At 33.6% G+C, this 25,747-nt stretch overlaps 1 long non-coding RNA gene across 1 annotated transcript in view; it reads right to left on the reverse strand.

Moving 5' to 3' along the window:
- Positions 1-25,747, reverse strand: part of LOC112469538 — a 228,085-nt gene that overhangs the window by 198,101 nt on the left and 4,237 nt on the right. The window contains exon 2 of the long non-coding RNA XR_003042655.1: positions 4,420-4,478. This is a non-coding gene — a long non-coding RNA (uncharacterized LOC112469538). The remainder of the gene's footprint in view (positions 1-4,419; positions 4,479-25,747) is intronic.

Consider the following 25,747-nt stretch of genomic DNA (forward strand, 5'->3'; position numbering starts at 1 on the left):
GCTCAAATCAAGAAAAAATGTGGATGTGTTGTACATGCATCAACTCTCAGAGCTGTGCTATTCAATTCAGTAACCACAAGCCACATGTAGCCACTAAACTTTAAATTAATTTAAAATAAATAAAATTTAAAATTCAACTTTTCAGACATAAAAGCCCTATTTCAAGTGCTCAACAGCCAAGTGTGACTAGTGGCTTCCACAGAAATAACCCAGATATAAAACTTTCCATCATCACAAAATGTTTCCTTGAATAGTGTTGGTCTCTAGTCTAAATCATCACAGTAAGAGATACCACTGCTAAGAGGTTAAGGCTGTGTATTAAGATATTCACTGCAAAAAATACCACCTAATTGTCTTAGTGAATTTGAGTTATACTTTCACAGAATCACAATTATCTATGTTGGTTATTTAGTAGAACTATAACTTTCTACTAGCTACGTGTAGCTAGAATTAAATTCAGCTGTATGTGACAAAAGCACAAATTAACAGTAGCTTAAACATGTGGTTTTCTATTATATCAATGTCTCAGAGATCAGAAGTACAAAGCTAGCACAGTAATTGGATTAATTCATTAGGGACCTAGGCTCCTTCCCACTTCCCATTGTATCACCCCCAAGAAACAGACTTCATTGGCCTTGTCCAGGATAGGGTCTGGGGCTTCAGTCTTCATGTCTGCCTGCCAACTGATTAAGGAAAAGGGAAAGATATAGGAAGTCCCTCTCCTTTAAAGATATTTCCTTAAGTTGCAAACAACGTTTTTGCTTATATCTTATTGTCTGAAATGTAAATACATGGCCACTTCTAGCTGCAAGGGAAGCTAGGGAATGTGATCTTTATTCTAGTGACCATAAAAGTAGAGGTTTTATTAATATGGAAGGAAAAGAGGATGACTATTGGAAAGTAACCAGAAGCACTTGCCACACTAATAGAGTAGAAAAGTGGAAAAATGGAGGAATAGAAAGAAATTAAAGAGAATTAATTTTCCTAAGTGTAAACAATATTGGTAAAAAGTTGAATAAAAAATTAAAAGCATTGGATAAATAAAAATCTGAGTTTTTGGAGATTTTCAATGATCTATATATCTTTGGTGGCCACCTAACTGTTGTGATTTAAGGAAGACCTCACACACACACACTTCTAAACTTTCTTCTGTTATTCAGAATTATTCAATTTTTTAAATTTTCTCAGATGGCTTGAAATGCCATAACCTACAGATTTATTTCCATTAATTGGGTCTTTACAAAATGCAAATATTCCTAGGGATACTAAAAATGTCTATTCATTCTCAATTTATTATCAATTAGTCAATCCAACTTATGATCTCCAAAGATAGAGAGATTGACTGAATTGGAATTTTATGGAGAATGGGGAATGAGGAAGATGTAATTTTGCAACTTTGGAATTTTGGGAAGACATGAGAGGAAGAGTATGCTTGGTGTTTCTTAGAGAGGTTGGGGATAGCTAACAAGCAGAATTAGATAATTGGAAACTTGGGGAGAAGCGAAGAGAGGGTCAAGGTAGAAAAGAGGAGAGAAAAAGAATGAAGGACACCAGTATGGAAGTGAGAGCTGAGAAAGCATCAAAGATAAATTTTATCATCTTGAAATTTTGCCTGGAGTTGACCACAAATGTTACAGTATTGACATGATTTCTTAGCAAAATAAGCAAGGACACAAACTTTTTTTTCTATTAAGAAATTAAAAGACATATAGGAGGCTCAACTGCATTGTTCAATTAAGTGTACAATATTTATTTACATCCTAAAAGAAAAATAAGTTCTATTATCTAAACTAAAAACCTTCTCTCCTCCTGTTTTTGAATGTGTTAACTCATTCATTTTTTTATTTTAATTTTGCTGTCATTTTTTCAGAGATTCTACCCAACACCAATAATAACAACAGTGATAGCATTTAGCAAGAACTTTGAGGAAGGCACTATCCTAAGTGTTTTATCTCTACTGTTCTATGTAATCTTCACAATATTTCTTTGAGGTAGATATACCCACTTAACAGAAAAGAAAACTGAGGCTCAAAAGGGTTAAATCACTTGCCTGATGAAATACAGCTGGTAGTGGTAGACTCAGGCTCCAGACCTATAAAGCCAAGCTTAAGATTCTGTGTTTTGTCAAAAATAGCAATGATGCACATTTAGATCAAAAGCGACACCTGAACAGGCCACATGCTGTATTTTTTGCTCTATAAGGCATTCTCCACAAGATTGACATGACATCTGCCTGCTTCAAATGTCCATTATGGAGGTGAACTGCCACTTTCTAATACAACTTTCTTCAGTGTCCTTCTCCCATCCTTTCCTGCCTCAAACTCCCCACCACAACCACCATCATCACCATCCCCCGCCCCCACAGCAACCAAGGTGTTTTTTGTCAATGGTGTCATCTAGTGGTCAGAAAGAGAAACTCATTTATTTAGTGTACCTTTTCTATGCCTAATCCTATTTTCCTCTGTAAGGATTTTGACAGAACATATTCGCCTCTTTTAAGTCATCATTCACAGATCACTCAATTCTACTTTAAATAATCTTCTTCTCCTCCTCTCTCTCTCTTTTAAGAAAGATATCTCTCCTACTCATTTATTTTACTAGCCAAAAAGTCAATTTAATCATCAGGGGATAGTGGATGCTGAAGTAAGACAGAACTGGATTTGAATTCCATATCCATGACTTATTAATTGTGAGATCTTGAGCTAATTACCTAACCTCCCTAAATCTCGATTTTCAAGTCTATAAAATGGAGATGAATTCCTTATTTCAAAGAGTTGTTATAGGAACGAGATTAATTAAAATAACTTAAGCAAAGCACTAATACCTATCTGCCACACAGTAGATATTTAATGGAATATCATTCATTTTGATGCCATCATGAATAACGCATAAAATAATCATGCTATTGAATTTTAAAAAGCGAGAAAGCCATACTTTTTAGGCTACATTGGTTCTACTGAAGAGGCAGCATCTGTAATATCTAAAATCTAATTTTTTAATGAAAGCCTCTCCAAAGCTCTGTACAAACTAACTTCATAATGAAATATGAGCTTGTGAATTTTCGCATTTTGTACTATACTGACATTTCTTGCAATGTAATTAAAATATAAGATCAAATAGAAAATACTATGTTTTAAATCAATATATAATTGACATACAGCACACTTAAACGTTTTAAATAAGTTTCTATCAAAATCTTCACAAGCGTCCATCTACTTGCTGGTTCTTCTCCATATTATAAATGTATGGTAGCTCTTCGTGATGCCTTGCTTAATCAAATATTTATAGGATAGCCTGGGTATGTCACCATCATTTACAAATGCTATTTCTATGCAAAAAATGCATCCTAAATTTCAAATAACTATAAATTGAGAATTTCTTCCGGTTTTGGTTTTAAAATTATAAAAAACTTTGACATAAATGAACCAACAGGTAAAAAGTACATTTTACCTTTTTTCTAAAAGAGGCCAGGACTTCTAAGCTCCCCCAAATAGAGTGGCTTTTTGCTGATACACTAGAGAGAAACATTAAAATTCAACCTGCTCTAAGAAGCGCTGATCATCTTGAAGTATAGTTTGTCATCTCAGTTACACGTGACACATAAAACAGATGCAGCCAAGTATAGTTTGTCATCTCAGTTACACGTGACACATAAAACCGATGCCGTTACATGTGACACATAAAACAGAACTAGAATTAGGCAGTATACGCAAATTACTGATTTATGTTATTTACCAAAATGTGATGTTGCAACGGCAATTCAAAAGAGAAAGAACAGTTATTTCAGCAAGTGATATTGGAACAATTGAATATCTATATGCAAAAAAATTAACCTTGACCCATACTTCCTACCATTTATAAAAATTAACCTAAAATGGACCATAGACCTAAATGTAAAAACTAAAACTATAAACCTCTGGAAGAAAATATAGGAAAAAATCTTATGACCTTGGGTTAGGCAATGATTTCTTAAACATGACACAAAAAGCATGATACACAAAAGAAAAAGTTGATAAATTGGACTTCATTAAAATTGAAAGCTCCTAGTCAAAAAGATACTGTAAAGAAAATGAAAAACAAGCCAAAGACTAATAAAAAAAACATTTCTAAAACACATATCTAAAAATGGCAAAATATATTAAGAACTCTCAAAATGCAATAATAACAAAATAAAGAACCCAATTAAGAATTGGACAAAAGATTTAAACACTTCACCAAAGGAAATGTGCAAATGTCAAATAAGCACAATCAAAGAATGCTCAACATCATTAGCTATTGGGTAAACCCATATTAAAGCCATGATAAAATACCACTATACATCTATTAGATTGGGGGGAAAAATGACAATATCAAGTGCTGACATAGATGCAAAGCAATTAGAACATTCTTGCTGCTAGAAAAAACAAATGGTTCACTTACTTTGGAAAACATTTTGGCAGTTTCTTATGAAGTTAGACATACGACCAGGCAACACTCTCCTAGGCACGAAAGAAATAAAAATATATGTTTAAATAAAAATCTGAACGTAAATGTTTACAGTGGCTTTATTCATAACCATCAAAAACTGGAAACGAGTCAAATGTTAACTAACTGTAAATAGATCAACAATCTGTGGTGCTTCCAAACAATGGAATGATCAGCAATCAAAAGAACAAAGTCCTGGTACCCACAGCAACATGGATGACTGCATTGAGCTGAGCGAAGGAAGCAAGACTCTATAGACTATATACTCTATGATATGCTAGAAAAGGGGAAACTATAAGAACAGAAAAAAGATTGGTGATTGCCAGGATCTGGGAGTCATAGGCAAGTTGATTGACAAAGAGGCATGACAGAACTTTTCTAGCTGATAGATATGCTCTATATCTTGATTTGTATGGTTGTTACATGACTAAATGCTTTTCCCAAAACTGCACCAAAAAGGGTGAATTTTACTGTCAATAAATGATAATTCAATAAAAAAAGTAATAATATAAGTGAGGGTATTAGTTTCATGTTTCCTCTCAGAAGATAAATAAAATAAATATTTTTAAAGTCTCTTTTTGTAATTCATATGTACAAAATAATTTAGTGTCATAATTATTAAAGAATACTTATTTTTGATGTTATTAAAAGGAGTAGGTCATAAAACAGCATGTATAGTATGAGTTGCATTGGGGAAAAAATATGCATAGAAAAAGATGATACCCAAAATATTAATAGTGGTTATCACTAGGTAGTAAAATCATAAATACCTTTCGTTTTTCCTCATCTCTATTTTCTAATTCTACTACAATGGACATATGCAATAAGAACAAAGGTAGAAATTCCTTCTTACCAGTGTCATTGGTTTGACATATAAAGAATTTTAGTGCAAAAAGTTATCTTAGATCATGTCACCCAAACCACGGATTTAACGAATGACTAAAACAAATCTCATGAGGTCATATGACTTCTCTGAGGTACACAAGAAAGCCACTCGAATAACTAAAGGGAACACAAAAATTTTACACAAATACTTTTACATAAAATAACTAGAAAGAATCAATACAAAAACTGATAATTATTATTTTTTAAATTATATCCAAACGTTATTTTCCAGCCTGATAATGGGAATATATTTCTCAAAGAGATGCTATCTAGCCATGAAATCCACCTTCTGCTTCTTCCCCACCCCTTCCATACTGGTAAATTAGATAGACCGTTGGCTGTGCCCATATGCTATATCTTAGCAAGAATTATCAGACCAAGAAATCAACATATATTCCGTTGTTGCTTTTACTTGACAAAGGGAACTTTCATTTGTTTGCAAATATGAAAATAATGCTAAAACAATTTGAAAGCTATTTTCAAAGCATTTTTGAACATCTTTACTGCACTTTAATAATTGAGTGTTCATTAAGAAGGAATTTTTAAATAATTTATGTCTATCAGCCTTAAATTCCACACAGATGAACTAAAGAAAATCAAAATCCAACAGGTGTAACTGCCTAGATATATATTAGTAAATAAAGATTCATTGACTTACAGACTAATAGAGTTGTTAGGAAATCTAAAACATCTACTTATCAATCTCTTGTACTTTATTTCATTAGGGAGGAAAAAAGCAAAAACAAAACACAGTAGCCCAGAAAAAGTAAATGCTTTGTCTCAAGTCTCACACCACGTTAAAGCCACTAGACTGAAGGTCTCCAAAGTCCACTTAGGGCTCCTTCCAGTGCATGCGGAGAGAGGGGAAAAGCCACAAAGCTGGGATGAAGAAATGAGTTGTATCATAGAGAGCCTGATAGCATTCTCTGCTTTTCTATGTGCTAGTTGAAAGACAAGGTTGTTTTTATTAATGTTGACTTTAGTTGACTCATGTTTTTTGAACTAGAAGGAGTGAAATCTTGGCTTGTAAAAAGTCACAGAAGATGATGTTTCTTTTGGGGGATAGGTTTGGTAGATTATATTGTACTATTGAGTAAGCACAGTGCTACTCCTGGTACATTCCAGAAGTACTAGTGTTGATAAATTATATTGCTGTGCATGTAGCCACTCTCGAGCAATATTTTCAGTCAACAAGTTGGCTCACATAAGAAGAAAAATGGGAGTGGGAGAAGAGAGGGAGATATACAACTAATCCTAAATCCTAAATGTGTCAAGAATCTTCTGGGATTTATTAGGGTCTAGAAGTTGCCTTAAGGATTCATTTAAGATAATTTCAAAGATAAATGGAGCATAGATAGCCATGCCTCAGAGATTGTTCTTGAATTGGATCAGCATAATTTGGGGCTGGACTCAAGACATTCAGCATAATTTTCAAATGAAAATAATTTTTTGATGCAGAAGTAATATATGCCAAATGTGTTTCTAACAAGAAGATTATTCAGAAAAGTATTTAGAAAGAAGAAAATAAAAATAATCCATAATCTTACCATGTCAAGATAACCACAATTAAAATTTTGGTATATTTCTTTCCAGACATTTTCCTGTATATGCATATATGTGCATTTGTGTGCGAATTTGCAAACATTTACTTAAATTTAAAATTAATACATAATCCTATTTTATAATTATGCATTTTACTTAACAATAGAATCGTAGAAATACATTTTCGTGTCAATAAACATAGATTCACGTCATTTTTAATCTTAGACAAGCCTCTGTAGATTTAGTTTGATAACAGATTTTTATAAATCAAAAATATTACCTGATAAGTAATTGATTTATAGTAATAGTAGATTAATAAATATTTCCTTTGCAAAAATATCTGGAAGTGAAATAGCTAGATAAAAGAATATGTACCTTTTTAAAGATTTTTTGTTTATATGAAAAATTACCCTCTAGAAAGATTGTGCCAACTTATACTACCATTAGTAATATATAAGACTGTCAGTTTTTCTACTCCCTTGTCAATAGTAGATATTATTTTTTTAAATAGGCATTTTTTATTTTGAGAATGAGAAAATCATATTGTTTTTATTTGTTTTTAATTATTAGGTTGAATGTTTTTCATATATTTATTGGCCATTTGAACTTTTCTTTGTAAATCGACTTTGCCCAGTTTTCTATATGAATGTTGATATTATAAGTATATGAGAGCTTTTTCCACCATAAGATATTCACAGGAATTCTTATTGACATTAAGACAATGGCAGCTGTCTGGATCTAAATCTCTTCATACATCCTCCCCAAATCATAAAATGAAAAAGGAGAACAAATAATCCACCCATGTCCCAGAAGAGAGATTACTTCAGATTACTTTTAAGTAGACAAATAAATACTAAATGTCAACAGAAGTACTACTAGGTCTCTCATTGCCGCTATAAGCCTATTAATGTGGAGAGCAGTGGGAAAGGCAGTGTTAAGACACATCATGCAAAAGAGAAGAGATGAATGAAGAACATAGATAAAACAAAAACAAAGTTATTCTCAAAAAGAGAAAGTTTAACACTAAGCTCTAAAACAGTAAACAGAAATCTAGAACTTGGTGGATCACAGAAACAGTTACAGAAAATTCAGCAAAACTGGAGGTGGTAGTCTTGAAGCATCACCTGTGGAAGAAAAAAAAAACACATAAATAGAGAGGGAGGAAGTATCCTTATGTAGAAGTGAAGAAAAAGAAGAAAAGAAAAGTAATAATTCTGCATAAATAAAAGAGAATCAAAAGACAGGTCAGCAGCTCCGCTTCCCAAACATCACGTCACCCATTTAAAAATTGCACTACACTATAGTGACAGGAGAGGATGGCTTTGAACTGGGAACTCTCTATGAAATACCTAAAAATAGAAATCAGAATAAATCTCTTCAAAACCACAAAATAATAAGAAAACAGAATATGTAAATCAAAACATTTCACCTGTTGAAAATCTTCCCCCTCAAAAAAAAAAAACTAAAGCAGAAGAAAATTGTAAAACAATATTCTAAATGAAACTAAATGTTCTCAAACATTTATTTGTTATTCTAAAAAAGAATTCTGAAAACTATGAACAAAAAAGGAAAGAAATGAAAAAAGAGTTAATGGAATAGAAAAAAAAAGATTGAAGAAATGTAGAATAAATCACAAGATGCCCAAAGGAGACTGTTTTCAAATGAAGGAGGCATGAAAACAAATAAACAAAATTAAGAGGATAAAAATATGATAAAGAGAGAAGTAAAAATGATCAGAGAGAAAGTGATTGAAATAGAAGACTGGCAAATAAGATCCAACATTTGTTTAATTGGAGCCTCTGAAGCAGAAAACAACTTTCTAGAAATAAAAGAAGATATAAATAACTGATATAAATAACATATTGAAAGGGCTTACCTTGTACCTGGGTAATTTGACTTAAAATGGTTAATTGTAAGGGTACCTGCCCTTATTTTGAAGGAAGGTAAAGATGATTAACTTTATAGTTGTTAAGTATAGAGGGAATGAAAAGGAAATGAAGAGAAGGCCTCAATGCAAAAGAGGCCAGAGGTATGGGGTGGTTAATACAAATCCAAAGCATAATATGATTTAAGAATCCAGCCAAATATATCAATCACAATACATGCAAAAGGATTAAACACTCCAATTAAAAAAACAAAGATAGTCAAACATCAAAAATATTTAATAATATGCTACTTACATAATGTTTACACAGTAAAAATTAGATGTTAGAAGTTTGTCAAGCTATCTGGATTTAAAATATATATATTAATATATATATATTGCAGTTTTATTCACCAGCAACGACCGTTTAGAAAATGTAAATTTTAAAAAGTTGCTATGTTCAATAGCTACGAAACACAAAAATATTAAGTATTTAAGGATAAAGGTAACAAAATATATTTCTTTATAGATAAAACTCATTGAAAGACATTAAATGATTAGACAGATAAATCATATATAATAGAGATTTTAATGTTTGCCCAATGTGTTCATATTTTCAATGAAATTCCAAATTCTTACCAGGACTTTTCGTGAAACTTGAAAATCTGATTTAAAAATATATATGGAAGAACAAAGAACCCCTAAATAATAACAAAGTAGATGGTCTTATATTATCAGATATCAAAACTTAAGATAAAGCTATACTAATTACGACAAAAGGATATTGGTACGATGATAGCCAAATAGACCAATGAAACATTATTAAAAAAATGGAAATTCTATTTATGTTTAAGCATTACATTAGAGGATCAGTAGAGAAAAGATGGACTATTTATTATTAGCTGTTTATATAGGAAAAAATAAATTTGATTATTTACCCCTCACAACCCAAGAAATTATTCCAGGTGGATTAAAGTCATATATAATTAGAAAAACAATAAGACTTTTTTAAGATAATAAGGAGGAATGCTTACAGCCTCGGCTTAGAGAAAAATTTCTTAAAACACAAACTATATAAAGATGCAAAAGAAAAAATAATACATTTGACTATTATGAAATTAAAATTCTTAATTCATCACAAGACATCATAAAAAGGGGAAAAGATAAGCAATATACTAGGAGAAGATATGTGTAGGACATATAGCTGAGAAAAGGCAAGTATCTTGACTGCATAAGGAAGTCCTACAAAGACAACTCAATGGAAAAATGAGTCAAAGAGATGAACAACAAAAAGAAACCTAATTGCCTCATAAACCTTAACAACAAAGAAAAAAAATGGGAGACAGAGATGTCAACATCTTTAGGAATCAGGGGCAAATTAAAACTACAATGAAATATCATTTTATACAAACTAGATGGGCAAACATTTTTAAGTTGGCTAGTATCAAACAACCACATGGGAAACAGATGGGCATTACCTAGTAAAGAAGAACACATATATTTTCATGACTTAGCAACTCCAAGTAAAACACTTAAATGAACCAGGAGACAAGAATATTTACAGCATCATTGTCTCAAAAGGCAAAATGTTCGTCAACAATAGAATAAATAATATATTGTATATTCAGACAATGGACTACTATGTAGTAGTGAGAAACAAAGGAACTAGAGCTACCTACATCAACATTGATTAATTGGAAATCAATGTTAAGCAAAATAAACAAGTTTTAGAAGAATATATTCAGCATTCTTTCAACTTATTTCGAACTCACAAATAGGCAAAATTGAGTGATATATTGTTTAGGGATATATAAGCAGGTATAAAATAATGAAGAAAAGCAAGAGAATAATTTACACAAAGTAGAGGATAGTGATTATCTCTCGGTGGAGAAAGTGGGAGATGTTTATGACACAGTAATCTTCTAAGTTACTGGTAATATTCTATGTCTTTATCTAGGTGTTGGCTACACTATTGTTTATTTTAAATTATACACACATACTTTAAACACTTATGTAAATGATATTTGCTACAATTAAAAATCAAAAGGAAAGTATTGTAATGGAAGCTTCATTTGGGGCTGGCTTCTCCTGGAATGTTAGCCAGATTAAATTTTTAACATTTTAAACTTGTATCTCTTGGAAATCAAAACCAAAGCAGGCAGGCTCTAAGCCTCAAATTTCGGACTAGCTGGATAAGTGATTTTGCATGTGCTATCTACTTTGGTTATTTAAGTGACAGATTTTCTTTATCTTCCACAAGAAATTCATTTATGAAGCCCAAAAGCACAAAGCTGCATTTGACTAATAAAGCATTCTGTCTGTCTCATCTTGTTCCTTGATTATTTGCTACAATTGTACAACTCCTGGGATGACAACTTTCCACTAGCACCTCTGTACACCAGCACAAGTATCTACTGCATTTTAGTGCAGGTTAATTTATATCAGACTTTAAACCAGTTGGGCCAACTCTGTAATTCACAGATCTGTGAGCACACTCCTGAATAACTCCAACAAGCAGGAAAAAGAGGGAGAGAAAGAAAGAGAAAGAGAGAGAGACCTATTCAAACACAATAGGCAAATTATAGATAGATAGTGGAAAAATAGAAAGATACATGCATAAGCAAATGAGAGAGAGAGAAAGAGACAATATTTGAGGGGATTTTTAATGTATATTCTCATATTAGCTCTAGTATATAACAAACTAACTTAAAATCAATGTAACTTGAGTTATTGGATGCACCCATTCCTGTAACAAAGCTCTATCCCAGAAGTATTCAGTTATATGGATCAAGAAAACGTTATTTTCCTAAGGTATCTAATTTTTTTAAATTAAAAAAGTCCTTACTTTTGCACAATATCACTAAAAACCATTGGATGCAGGGTGACATAGTGAAAAGTTTGTGGAATGCAACATACTAGCTTGAGAGGCTTATAAGAGTCACAGAAACAACTGCATTTTTGTTGCAGAGAAAAATCGAATCTGCAGTGATCTAGGCACTGAGCAGTTGGTGAGGGTGTGCAGCAGACATACATATTTAATGAGGAAAGTACAGCCAGATTTAAAATCACACTTCTCAGCCCCTCAATTAGAGAATTCTTTCAATATTTGTACACATAATATCTTCACTGCCAAATCAATAAAATGTGATTTTAATGTGGACATGTGTGGAGAATTTTCTGTTTCTCACATACCCTTCTTTGAACCGGTCAGTGGTTCCACCCTGGAATTGGGAAACCCAAATAGAGAATGTGGGCCCTCTTCCTTTCCTCCATGTTTTCTGAAGAGAATAGAAAACAGCTCCACCTAAGGAATGAAAACTTAAAATGCCTCTGAAACAAAAGCTTGCTGAGATTGGCGAAGAGAGAAGAGGGAGAGGTATTAGGTTTGGCCAAGACTATCAATTAATGTAATCCAGATGTTAGTCTAAAATCTAGATAAGATTTTCTTGAAACCCCCATTCCATCACTTGTGGGAAGTCCAATGCTTTTCTCCAAATGTCTGTGAATTCTTGGGTCCTTTATGTGCTCAAAGTCACTTGTAGAATTCTTTCCAGTTTTGGATCATCTTCTCATCTTCCCATCAAGACAGGGATATCAACCACTTTTCATGATTTCCACACCAAAAAAAAAAAAAAAAAGTAAAAGCAAACACAAAAAACCTTGTGAGTATGGCAGCCTGTTAATATAAAATGAACACAGTTGTTCTTTAAAGGCCTTTGTCATTCCTCCGAGCTGCTCCTCTCTCTCTCTATCCCTCACCCCATCTCCTCAGCCATGGCCCCATTCAGTTCAAGTACAGAGCCAGCCATCTATCTCTTTCATTGCATTGTCTACAGCTAACCCATATTTCTCAGTATTTACCCCTAAGAATTTGTCAAATGTTTTCCTATGCAAAGCAACCAAGAGGAATTTGGGGTTCAAGTGTAGGAAAATAAAGTCTTGTCACCACAATATGCAAAGAACTAACGAGGGTAGAAGTGTTCCCATTGGAGAACATATTCTTAGAGTCCCCAATCAATGGAATGTTTTATAGAGAAGTGGCGGCCCTCTGCTCTGTGGACTCAAGTCTGTGGACGATGCACCAGGAAAGGACAGAAAGGGAAGGTTCCCTGGCCAGGAGAACTGGAGCAGAGGAGATGCTAGACACCCAGACACCCAAAGACAGAAGAGCCCCTGTCTCTCCTTAGGGACTAAGAGTGATAATCAATTTTCTGAGACTTTTCAAAACTCTCTGTCTTCCTATGCAATCTGCAGGTCTAAGTTTATCTATTCTATTTTCTATTTATTAAATCTGTTTTTAAAATATCATTTGGGGCAGATGGTGGTAGGGAAGGAGGAGGGATAGCTTAAGCTTACTCCATGTTTAGATATATTTTTAAAAGGGTATTATCTTTATTATCCTCGGTGGTGCTCATCTCATCTTAAATTCATATGTCTAATGATGGTAAAAAAAAAAAACCCTTACATTTGTCAATTAAAGCTATCACCATCTCTTCTGTTGAGAGAGAAGGGCCTAGAAACCTAAGAAACACTTCTCTCCAGAGAATGAAAATGACGAAGGGGTAGCTTTCAGATTTTGCAGCAGATATAGTTAGTACACATCTCGTGAAAAGAAAGAAGAAAGGAGAAGGAGAGAAGAATGGCTCTGAAGCTACCAACCCATTTGGTCATCTGCTTACAAAAAGGCAAAGAAGGAGCGCAGCTGGCAGAGTGACACAACCCTCCCATGCCAGCTGTGGAGCCACTCAACAGGCAGTGCTCTGGAATTCAAGAAAAATTTCTCCCAATTCTAATTCAAACCAGTGCTAGGCTGGCCACCAGCTAGAGGGCTTTGTCACCAGGAGCAGGTAGTGCTAGGCCAACCAAAGAGACTCAAGTTGTTCCAATGATTTCTCCACCCAAAAACCCAGTATGGGTACAAAATCAAGTGTCCCAAAATGCTTAAAAGGATCAAAAGGACCAGGAAATGTTAAATACCAGAAATGAACTCTGAAACCATGCAGGCCAAATAGCTCGTTTCAAATATGCCTTTCTGGGAGCACAAAGAAGGCAGAAGGGAGAAAGGTAGGCTTGGGAAGATTCAAAGAAGAGGAGGCATTAAGACTCCATCTTGGAGGATAAATAAGGGTTTGTCAGATGAACAAGGAGATAAGCAGGTGAAAACATCACAACAATATCAAACTAGCACCTCCCTGGATCTGCTCTATCCCAGCCTACCAGACTCTGAGTTCATCAGCCTATCCTGGGAATATCAAAGGAGGTCTCACAGTTTCCCTTCACTCATCTTTTGGCACTGCAGTGTCTGTCCATTCTTGCTATGCTACATAAACAATACAATACACATAAAAAAGGAAATCACGACATTTATCAACAATGTCAAGTAATAGAACAAGATTGGTTTATTCTGTGACTTAATTCCAAATGAGCATTGATATATTTCGAGAAAGGACAAGTCACCTGCCTCCTCCAACCTCCCTGGTTCCGACCTCAGGATGGGGACTCCTGTCCTACGCCCGCATATGCCGGTTCACCACAGAGGTTCTTGGTGCTAGTTTCTTTTCCACCTCTAAGCTCTTCTCACCAGCCCATGGAGGAGTACCAGTAACATAGGTACAAATTTCCAATGAATATAGAATCTTCAAGTATGAAACTTTTTTAAAAGCACCAAAAATAAGTGAATACCTAAAGGCATAGAACTGTAAGTCCACAGACACGGATGCTAGTAACAACTCTAATCTAACCAAATGAGTGACTTTGACTCTCACACCCTCCCTACGGCTTGCTGTGTACATCTGTAAAACAGGGAGGCTAACTGATCAACTCTGAGGCTTCACCAGGTCTAAAATTGGGTGGTTTCATGTTTCTATTATAAAAATGCTAAAAGTACTAACAACTTTGTTTGCCACCACCTACTGAACTTTGAATTTAATTCTCATCATTTCATGTGATTCCAGGCCATTGGAATGTCATAAGAACATGTAAACATCTGAAATGATTGACCTCTCTTATTTCTTTTTACCAAGTCTTAAGACAAACACAATCCACAGCAACACAAGCATTCAAAATAGTTTTGACCTTTTTTCAGAAAATATTCTAATTATAAGCACACAGTGTAAGCACAATGCTTTTCTCATGTTGTCTTACTTGGGACGCCTCCCATAATTCAAGTTAGCAAGATACTTTGAAAATATACATATGTTGGAATTTGACTCAAAATAACTGCCTTTTATGGTTTACACTGACTACAAAGGGAGTTAACTGGTAAGATGTACGTGGTTTTGGGTGCCCTCTCTGTGCTTTTACAAGTGTTTTTTCTCTTTGATGATTTAAACCATATGTTGAGGTATTTAGAGGATTATTTTATCAGGAATCCTCTAGTTTGAAAGAAATACCGGGGCAGATCCCACAAGTTTATGCAAGATGTGTATGCATACATACACACACACACACACACACACACACACACACACACACACACACACACTGCACCTAAATCATTTTTTGTCCTCCAGCAGTAGGACTGTCATATTGATAAATAGGACTTGTCACATTAATTTAATCTTGAATTGCTCTGAAACATAGTTTTGGTGCAAATATAAATTCTGTAGAGTAATGGAATGTGTTAAGACTTTAACAAATGAATGTTTAATGACTGTGAAAAAACATAAATAATGAGAAACAAAAGTTACAGGATTTAGTAAATTTATCCTCTAAGTTTGTAAAGCTTGTAAAATATTTAGAAGCAGCAATGTCATATAATACTTCAAATAATGTCCTTCAAAAGCATTTCTGGTGATAGACTCTGCCAAGGTTCTGATGGAGATCTTGCTACTAAATAAATTCAAAATATTGAGTGACTCTAAAACCTGCAAAACATAATCACCCAGTGATGCCTCATTAACTGTTAGGTACTTTAACACAAGTAGCTGATGTGGCAATAGATTTCATCTCTTTTGCCAGTTCTGATTAAAAAATAGTAAGCTCAAGAATGCTGTATTGAGAAGGATCTGAGGCTGCATCTGGAATCTGAGTCTTGATTCATTGTTGATGTCGGCAGTGGGAAAGGGAGGCTAGAGTGGCTACATATGAGCTGCACATCTTCACACATCTCCACAGGCATCGATATCCTGAACCACTATGCATGGTGCTGGAAGCACAGTCCACCTCTCACACAGTTTTCATCATGTCACTATCCCCTTCCATAATTTAAAGTAGCTCCAAATTGCACTTCAGATCAAGTATAAGCATTATTTAAAGACTTATATCAACTGATTACATCTTCTAACTGCCCTACCTCCTTCCTTTCTCACCTTCCCAATTAGAGCCTCGATTGCTTTTCTATTGCTGCCCACTACATAACCTCTCCATGTGAGTCACTAGATCACCTCGTTGTTTCTCTATTGTCCTTAACTATTTCCACCTCCTTGCCTTAATCATGCCATTCCTTCTCCTTGGCCTACCTGCCTGCCAGTCTGGGCCAGTCGCCTCCTCAAAGACTCAGGCTTACCATTCAAAAATCTTTTGGGACAGGCAAATTTCCCATGCCCGTGTTTAGCCTCATTTCTTCAGTCTTATTCTAGATATACTGAATTATCATACTCTTATTTTATGTTGATTTATAACTATTCTTTAATTATTTCAAGAGGGTTTTTTCCCTTCTTCTGTTAAAGTGGATGCACCATAATAATAAGTACAAAATCTAATTTTCTACACCCCCAACTGATGCTTCTTACTTGAATACTGTGTCATCTTATTGCTGTTATGATATACCAATAGGAGTCATGCATTATTTTTAAATATTCTATCTTTTCCTGTATTATGTGGAGAAGAAAAGAACAAAAGATAATAAGATTTTCTCTGTTCTTTCTATGCCCAGATAATGCCTTATTTGCATTATCTCATTCAGTGCTTATAACAGCCCTATGAGGAAGATATTATTTTTATTAATCCACATTTTCCAGGTGAGAAAATTAAGGCTAAAAGGAGTAAGAGACATGCTCAAGGTTACATAACTGATAAAAGTCTTTCAGTTGTTCCTCACTGTCCCCCTTTTTGACAAGGTTCAACGAAGGTAAACGCCATTTATTACAGAAGAAAGAAATTACTCCAACTAGACAGGTTCAGGATGTCAAAAGATCCAAATATTTTTGAATCCTCAGTTAACTAAGAACTCCTTTTTTATATAAACAAAGGAAGAAAATATGTCATCACATCACTTTATTGCAACTTCAATAGAGAAAAAGTTAATGCTATTGGGCGAACATTGCAAAAATTAGGCAACTACTTTTTTCCAATTTTTGTGGAAGCAGACAGAATGAATTCTTTTCCATCGACCATCTTCTCATATTGATATCAATCTTCTCAACTCTCATGTAAATAATCCTCTTTTTAATCTCCTTTTTATTGTCTTCCTTATGCATTCCTGGCACCCAAAACAAAAACAGTCAATCCCGACCCCTGGAAACCACTGATTTGATCTCTCTTCTTATAGGTTTCATTTCCAAAATAATCTTATATAAATGAAATCGTGCAGTATGGGAGGCTTTTTAGTTTCATCAGTGAAAACTAATATAAGTCGCTGCTTCTTCTGCTTGTGATATGTTCATATTTCTTTCTTAACTGCAAAGGGAAATGAGGGAATTTCATGGGGTGATAGAAATGTTCTGTATCTTCATAGTGGAGGTAGTTACACAAGTGTATTCATTTGTCAAAACTCACTGAACTGTATACCTAAAAAGGATGAATTTCACTCTATGTAATTGTACCCCTCTGTAGTTGGTTTAAAAATAAAATAAAAAGCTTTGAATAATTTGAAACATAAAATCTAACAGTAATAAAAGAATGTAGATTATGTCTGTACATGGATATATATAATTTCCCTATTACAATATGTATTTAATAGTAATCTAGTATATGGCTGTTATTTTTTATCGCAAAGAATTTAAGAGTGGCAAGAGCATTATATTAGACTGACACAAGCTTTTATGGAATTGAGAGGTTTTCCCTCAAAAATGTCAAGATCACCCAGCCTGAACCTTTTTGCCTGCAGTGAAACCACTGGTTGGAATGTCAGTAAAATGTTGGTATGATAGCTTCTTCTTGGAGGAGTTAGCCTCTGCCAACACCTCTTCCAATTGCAGTACATTTGTAATTAACAAAACAGATGAGTTCTCTCAATCTAGACTTCCAAGTCCAACCAGACAATGTATCCAGGAGTCTTTTAACATACAAACCCTCCCTCCCCCCAAAAACTTACAAACCTAATAACCCAGTTAAAATATTAAACTTCTGACCCGTTAAAAAAAGGAAATGAAGGGCCAAATATTGCAAAGTATCAGTACACTACATATCGGAAACAAATTACTTTAACTTAATTTACTATCATTATAATATTACAATCTTACAGTTTCCAGGGATTATATTACCCAGAATGTTCACAAAGAGAAAAGTTAAATCAAACCTTTCATTTTCTTCAAGTGAGATTTAAAAATTGCATATGTGTTAAAAATGTACACATTATTACTACTAATAAAAACACACTGTACTTACTAATGAATTTGATGAAAATACACTTAACTTCTCAGTATATTTTTAGACAAATTCCTCTTTTGGACTTTTATTATCCTTTTTGTAATCTTAATCATATTTATCTGCTTAGTCACTATAAAACTGTGAAAGTTATATTAACCTATCTTAATTTCGTGGTAAGGGATTTTAAGTATTGTAGTCTATAAATTGGTTCTGAAAAAAAAAACAGAAATAAACTGTGATCATTGCCTAATTAAAGTAGCTCCTTACCAAATGCAGAATGATGTGACTTTGTAAGTGGTTTGGGGTTTGTTCGGGGTTTTTTTTTTTGAAGGTGAGGGTGGTTTTTGTTTTTAATGAATTTACTTTTTTTAATAAGCTTGCAGGGTTTCTTATAAGCTTGGTTTTTGTTTTGTTCTGTTTTGTTTTAAAGAATTCACATATGAGACAGATGATACGGTATTTCTTTCTCTGTCTGACTCATTTCACTTAGCATAATGCCCATATTGTCACAAATCAAAAGATTTTGTTCTTCTTTTATGGCTGAATAACATTTCATTTTGTATACAATTATGATTAAATGTAATTATAATTAATATATAATCTATATATATCCATTAATCCATTAATGGATACTTAGGTTGTTTCCATATCTTGGCTACCATATATAATGCTGCTATGAACATGGGGGTGCATAGCTTTCAAGTTAGTGTTTTTGTTTTCAGAAGTAAAATTGCTGGATTATATGATAGCTCTTTTTTTAATTTTTTGAAGAACCTCCATACTGTTTTCCATAGTGCCTGCACCAATTTACAATCCCACCAACAGTGCACAAGGATTCCCTTTTCTCCACATCCTTGTCAAACCTGTTATTTCTAGTCTTTTTGATAATAGCCATTTACTGGTATGAGGTGAAATCTCATGGTACTTTTGATTTGCATTTCCCTGATGATTAATGATGTAGAGCATCTTTTCCTGGACCTGTTGGTCTTCTTTGGAAAATGTCAGAAGCTTCTGCCCATTTTTTAATCAGATTGCTAGGGTTTTTTTGCTATTGAGTTATATATATTTTGGATGTTATATATTTATATATTTTGGATGTTAGCCCCTTATGAGATATATGATTTGCAAATATCTTTGCCAATCAATAGGTTGCCTTTTCATTTGTTGATAGTTTCCTTTGCTGTGAAGAAGCTTTTTTGTTTAATGTTGTCCCACTTGCTTTTGCTTTTGGTGTCTGGTTCAAAAAATCATCATCAAGACCTATGTTAAGGAGCTTACTGACTATGTTTTCTTCTAGGGCTTTTACATTCAAGTCCTTAATTCATTTTGAGTTAATTTTTGTGTATGGTATACGATAGTGGTCCAGTTTCATTATTGTTTGCATGTGCTATACCATTTTCCCAATAACATTTATTGAAGAGATTATCCTTTTTTCATTATATATTCTTGGCTCCTTTGTTGTAAATGAATTGACCATATATGCATGGGTTGATTTCTGGGCTCTCTATTCTGTTCCATTGATCTATGTGTCTGTTTTTATGACAATACCATACCTTTTTTTATTACTATAGCTTTGAAATCACAGAGCATGATGCCTCCAGCTTTGTTCTTCTTTCCAAGATTGCTTTGGCTATTTGGGGTCTCTTACAGTTCCATGCAAATTTTAAGATTGTTTATTCTATTTCTGTGAAGAATGTCACTGGAATTTTTATACGGATTGCATTGAATCTATATATTGCTTTGGGCAATATGGACACTTTAACTAGCACAGAATATCTTTCCATTTATTTGTGCCTTCTTTAATTTCTTTCATTAATATCTTGCAGTTTTCAATATACAAATCTTTCACTGCCATCTTGATTAAATTTATTCCTAAGTATTTTATTCTTTTTGAAAATATTATAAATGTAATTGTTTTTCAATTTCCATGAGCAAAGGGATTACTAACAAAGAGATGAAATCAATAATCAAAAACCTTCTAAAAAATAAGTCTAGGACCAGATAGCTTCACTGGTGAATTCTACTAAATATTTGAAGAATTAGTACCAATCTTTCTCAAACTCTTCCCAAAAATAAAACTTTTATAAATTTTATAGTAAGAAATTTTAAATATTTCAGGCTATAAATTGATTCTGAAGAACAGAAAAAAACTGTGATCATCACCTAATTAAACCAGCTCCTGGCTAAATGCATATTGGTCTGACTTTATAAATGTTTTTAATTCTGCTATTTCAACAGAAAATAGAATACAAACAAGAAAAAGGCAACTACTTAATGGACTTGTGACTTCACTTTTAAATTAGGTTTTGTTTTATTTTGTTTTAAGTAACAAAAAAGCAAACAAAAGCACTAGCCTATGAGTTTAAATGCCATTTGTATATAACAGTGAGCATAAAAATATAAAATTATTTTCAAATCGTAGTATCAGTAAATAGTCACCTTATTTGCCCCTCCTCAAAATTCTAAACAAATTCTTTAATAACAATTAGCTTCAGATATTGTTAGGTTATGGGGACGAATAATGTACCACCTAGAAAAAGATAGTTCACCAAAGGAATTTAGTGATTGAGGTGGAAACATGTCCACAAATGTTAAAAAATCAGTCTTCTTAAACAGCGTGTACTGAAAATTGATGGGCTGAGAAAAGAGAAAGAATTGAGAATCTTTTTGAGTTTCTAAGTCTTGTTAATAGGTACCATTTTCTAAAATGTTTCATTACATTGCTTCCAATGCAGACCTTTAGAACCTTTAGTATCATGTTTTTGATCCTTTCAATATTATGCTTCACAATGGGGGCAAATAACTACAGAAAAAGTTTTTTTAAACTCTTTGTTTAAAAGTTTTTTTTTAACTATCTTCAAAATGGAGTCAACAGATATCCCACAAAGTCATTGTAAAGATTAAATAACACATGTAAAGTTCTTAAAATAGTACCTAGAATACAGTGAGCACTCTGAAAGTGTTTGCTATTATTGTTGTTGTTGTTGCTGCTGTTGTTTTAATAGTAGCTACAGTTCTTAGAGTATCTACTATTTTCCAAGCACTAACATATTTTAATTTTCTTAAACTCTCCAAAGTAATAAGCTATCACTACTTTACAGATGTAAAAAGTGAGTTTAAGAGTTAAAATAACTTGTTCAAAGACACATCAATCTAGACAAAGTCTGAATTTATATCAAGATCTTTCTAACATTGAAGTCTGAGCTCCATCTACTTTACGACTCTAACAACGTGATTCTCTTCATCTTTATCTTCACACATTTAAGAACCATGATTTTCTCTACACAAAATACTGCAATAAAGCATGATTATGAAAAAGGCAACATTTAAAGTCTTGGAATACAGCTTTTAAGTTCCACTAAGAATATTTATTCCTCATGAGTCAGATAATTAATCTTGTAACATCTCTAATCAAAGCATGTGCTGGCCTCAGTATGTGTTTAGGTGAATATTTAAAGGTTTTTTAAATATTAAATAAATGTTAAAACCTAGTTAAAAGTGTGTTCTAGTCATTAGCAAAATAATTATTCAGAATCATCATAGATTAGTAGATCCATAAGCAACTGATCAGAGGTAAAATGTTCTATTCTGAAGAAGAAATTAAGGTTTCCCTAATTCTTTCCCATCGGTATTGTGGCAGTTTACTTTCGACCTTTTCTGTAAGGCTCTCAAGAAAAGTACATAATTACTGCTTATAACCCACTCTTGCTTTTCTCACAGCATTTATTTCCTATACTACACATAGAGCATGATTTAAATTTTTCTTGAATTACTTTTTTGTTTATATATCTTATTTTCTCAGTGAGTGAAACAATAAGCCAATTATCATATTATTTTTTCTTTTTTCCTCAAATTAGATCTCAAAGGACATTTTTAAGTGCAATTAAAATTAACTAAACTCTAAATAGAAGATGGTCCTTACCACCACATCACTGTGCTCATAAATATTAATCCACATAGACTGTCCTCTTAAAGGCACAGAAACTATTGAAACTAATGGAGATTGGCCAGTAAAGCACAAAACAGGACAGAGAAGCAGATACTTTAATATACTACAATGGACCCGTGGACAACTCTCAAAAGACACAAAGACACAGAGTCAAATTGTTCAACACTGACCAAAAGAATCGGATCTTTTTGCTTGCTGGCCAATATATCCAAGATTTTTGCAAAAAGAAGAAAACAACACTATTTGTAATAAAAAACAGTTTGTCCCCAGGATAATTTCTTTCTCAATGGTTTGAGTTTTCCAAGTCAAATCAGTTGAAATAGAAAGTTATTAAATGGCTGTAATTCATGACTAATTACCTGGGTAATTTATGGTTTGTAGCCCAAGAGTTCAAAATGGGAAGGGTAAGCAACTATACTTCCCATCCAAAATGTGTGTGGGGATAGGGAGATAAATGAGGAGTTGTACTACCAGTGTCACTAAGGCCAGGGATCATCATGGTATGAAATATGCACGTTGCCAGTTAGCATACACTGTTAAAGGTGCAAATTTCTGAATGTAGTCACTGTGGGCATCTGGACTTGAATCTGACACGTTAGCATGTAGTTGTGTATCTCCAATCAGTATAGTATTTTATCCTGACATCTTTCAGCACACTCATTAAGGAAGAGAAGGCGACTACATGTGGTCACCAGATTCTTTTACGTTTCCGAAAGAAAGCCGCATCCTTTAATTACCCCTTACCATCTTATTGCTCCAATTATTACTGCAACTTTGAAATAATTCCTATTTGACATAGGCTTTTTAATCAAGAATAAACAAGACCACACACCCACTTGATTGATACATTAAAAACATATGTCTATTATGATAAATACTCTCACAGAAAAAAAAAAAGTTTAGTGAAAAGCCAAAGGCCAAACTAAGTGATGGAACCAGACTCACCTCTAAACCATTTATCATTTTTCCTTCTGGCTATCAAACCTTTAATGTGCTGAACAGGATGTCGATAATGTGTGTGCTTTCTGTCAGAATATCTCAATTTGGTCTAGAAGTTTCAGGGTATGATTCTGATCTCAACTTTGTTATATTCTAAGAGTAAGAATCATTGAACCAAAAAGAAGAGAAATTGAGTCGTGACATAAAATTTGTAAAATTTAAAATTTAGGACCTGATAAGCAAATCTGCAGCTAGATATCACTGACCTTTTTAATTTTCCCATTTGCAATTTTCTAAGCTTAACCAGATGATATTGAAGAGCAATTTAACAAAAGAAAATTCTAAATATAGAATGGAGAATTTCAATGCCTGACATTAAATTATCAACATGTGAAACATGTGAAAAATAATAGATAGATTGACATCTACTGGGCACAGTCCACAGATATAATATGTTTGTACCAAAGCATATAAGTGAGAGCAGTGTGAGATCCAGCAGCACAGAATGACACAGAAGAATCTAAAATACAAGAAGCAAAAAGGAAGAAATAAAGAGGAAAAGAAATAAAAGAAAAAAGAAAATAATAGAACACAGAAAAATAGTCTAACTAAACGTGGAATCACTAACCATATGAGAGAGAAAAAAGATCAGTCGGAAAGTTTGAAAACAGTATTTTATTTTGTGAATCTAACAAGGTTGCAAGGTTTTCAGCAGAGTTTTGGTTGGGGATTTATGTTTTCTTTTGTCTTTTACTTCAGATATTATGGAAGATTGAAGAAATTCCAGACTTCTAGCCCAAGAAACTAAAAATTGATGAGGCCACTCATTGGGATGGATAAATCAAATTATAAGAGAGCCATTTAGAAAAGAAAGAGCCATGATACCTCAAAGCGATATGGTTGGCAGCTGTGGGGATTGTGTAATTCGCCTACATCAGAGCTGGAAGCATAATTTGGAGGCATAAATCCTCACTGGGAGAGGATTTTTGCAGTTACGAGAATGAATAAGTGTGCCATAGATCTCTTGCAACAAATATTTATTAGAATAAACTGAATGAAAAGGAGTGGCTAAAAAATAAACAAGAGCATGGAGCTAAGAACAGAGCCTTCGAAGACGCCCTCAGCAGTAAAATTAAGTGAACCAAAGAGACCGAAAAACAATTGCAATAAAAGGATAGAGGTGAAATGGGAAGGCATGGTGTCAAGAAAGCCAAAATTAAAACATATTTAAAAGACATGGTCATATTATCAAATGAAAAGAAGCAATATAAGAACATTTAGTTATACCTGTTCGGGGAAAATGCAATTTTCAAAATGTTCTCTGAAAGGAATATGATCCTTAAAATTTTTCTGAAAACTATAGCTGAGACTTACAAGCTGAAGCAATTTATGGTATTAAAAAAAAAAAAAACCAAGTATGCAAATAAAGCTAAAGCCAATTTCAGCTAAGAAAAGAAATTTAATATTGTTGAGTAAGGCACAACAGAAACAAAAGAAAGAAAAAAGTTCCTCTAATGGGAAAAAATCACTAGGGCTTTGATAAACACAATGACATCATGCTGCTGCACATTTATTCTTTCTTTTGCTTTCTCAGAAGAAAATAAACCAGCGTTTCCCCAAAGTACAAGGAAACAAAGACCTTCCCTGTGTATATTTAGAAGTTGTTTCACAAAATACTATGAGTCTTAACCTAGGATTCTTGAGTGTTGGGCTTCAGAAGATCTGTTATTCCCTTATATTTCATTCCATTCTCGTTATTCATGTGTGAAAGAAGGTACATGGCTTCCATCTGATTCTCAAAGAACTTGTTACCCTCCAAAAGTTAAGAACCACTGTTCTAGAGAAAGTACTATGTTTTGGCCAGTTGGGGAAAAGGTTTAAAGGCGTTTTGATGGCCAGTTGAGCTGACATCAGTACATTCTTATTCATACTTACCACTTTTCCTTCCACCTCAATAGAAGTATTGCTCTCCTCTTAGTCTTTCTCTGTGCTTTAAATCTCACCTCTCCCCTGTTTCTTCTCAGCCTCCTTTGCCCATAAATATTGTAATTCCTGGGACTCCATGGCCACTCCCATTCTTATCTTGCTTTATATATTCTATCTGGCTGATCTGTATTATATCTGACTCTAACAAATTTCTACAGGATGGTTTTAAAGTCTGGAAACATAGGTGAATACACAAGAAATGATTTATTGATACTATATTATAACACATGACAAATTATCATTATCTATGTTTTCAGAATTTATAGTCATCCTGTATATATTTATGGTTTCCAAATTAATCTCAAACCAAGAAGTCATTCTTGAGCTGGATTTTCAGACTACGGGCTCTCTATAGCACACCTCTATTTGGCATCCTCCAGATACTTCTCACATAACATGTCCAACAGCACCTCCTCTTGCATCTCTATCTTAGGGAATGGTATCTCTATTCTTACTCAATTCCCAAAGCACAAACCCAGGAATTACCCTCCGTACTCTTCAGATTTCTGAGAGTTATCCTCAGCAGCTCCCTCTTCTTCACCATTTCTCTTTCCAACTGATCATCAGTCCTATGTACTCTGCTTTAT

The sequence above is a fragment of the Pteropus alecto genome, unplaced genomic scaffold (genome assembly GCF_000325575.1).
Source record: "Pteropus alecto unplaced genomic scaffold, ASM32557v1 scaffold86, whole genome shotgun sequence".
NCBI classification, from domain to species: domain Eukaryota; kingdom Metazoa; phylum Chordata; class Mammalia; order Chiroptera; family Pteropodidae; genus Pteropus; species Pteropus alecto.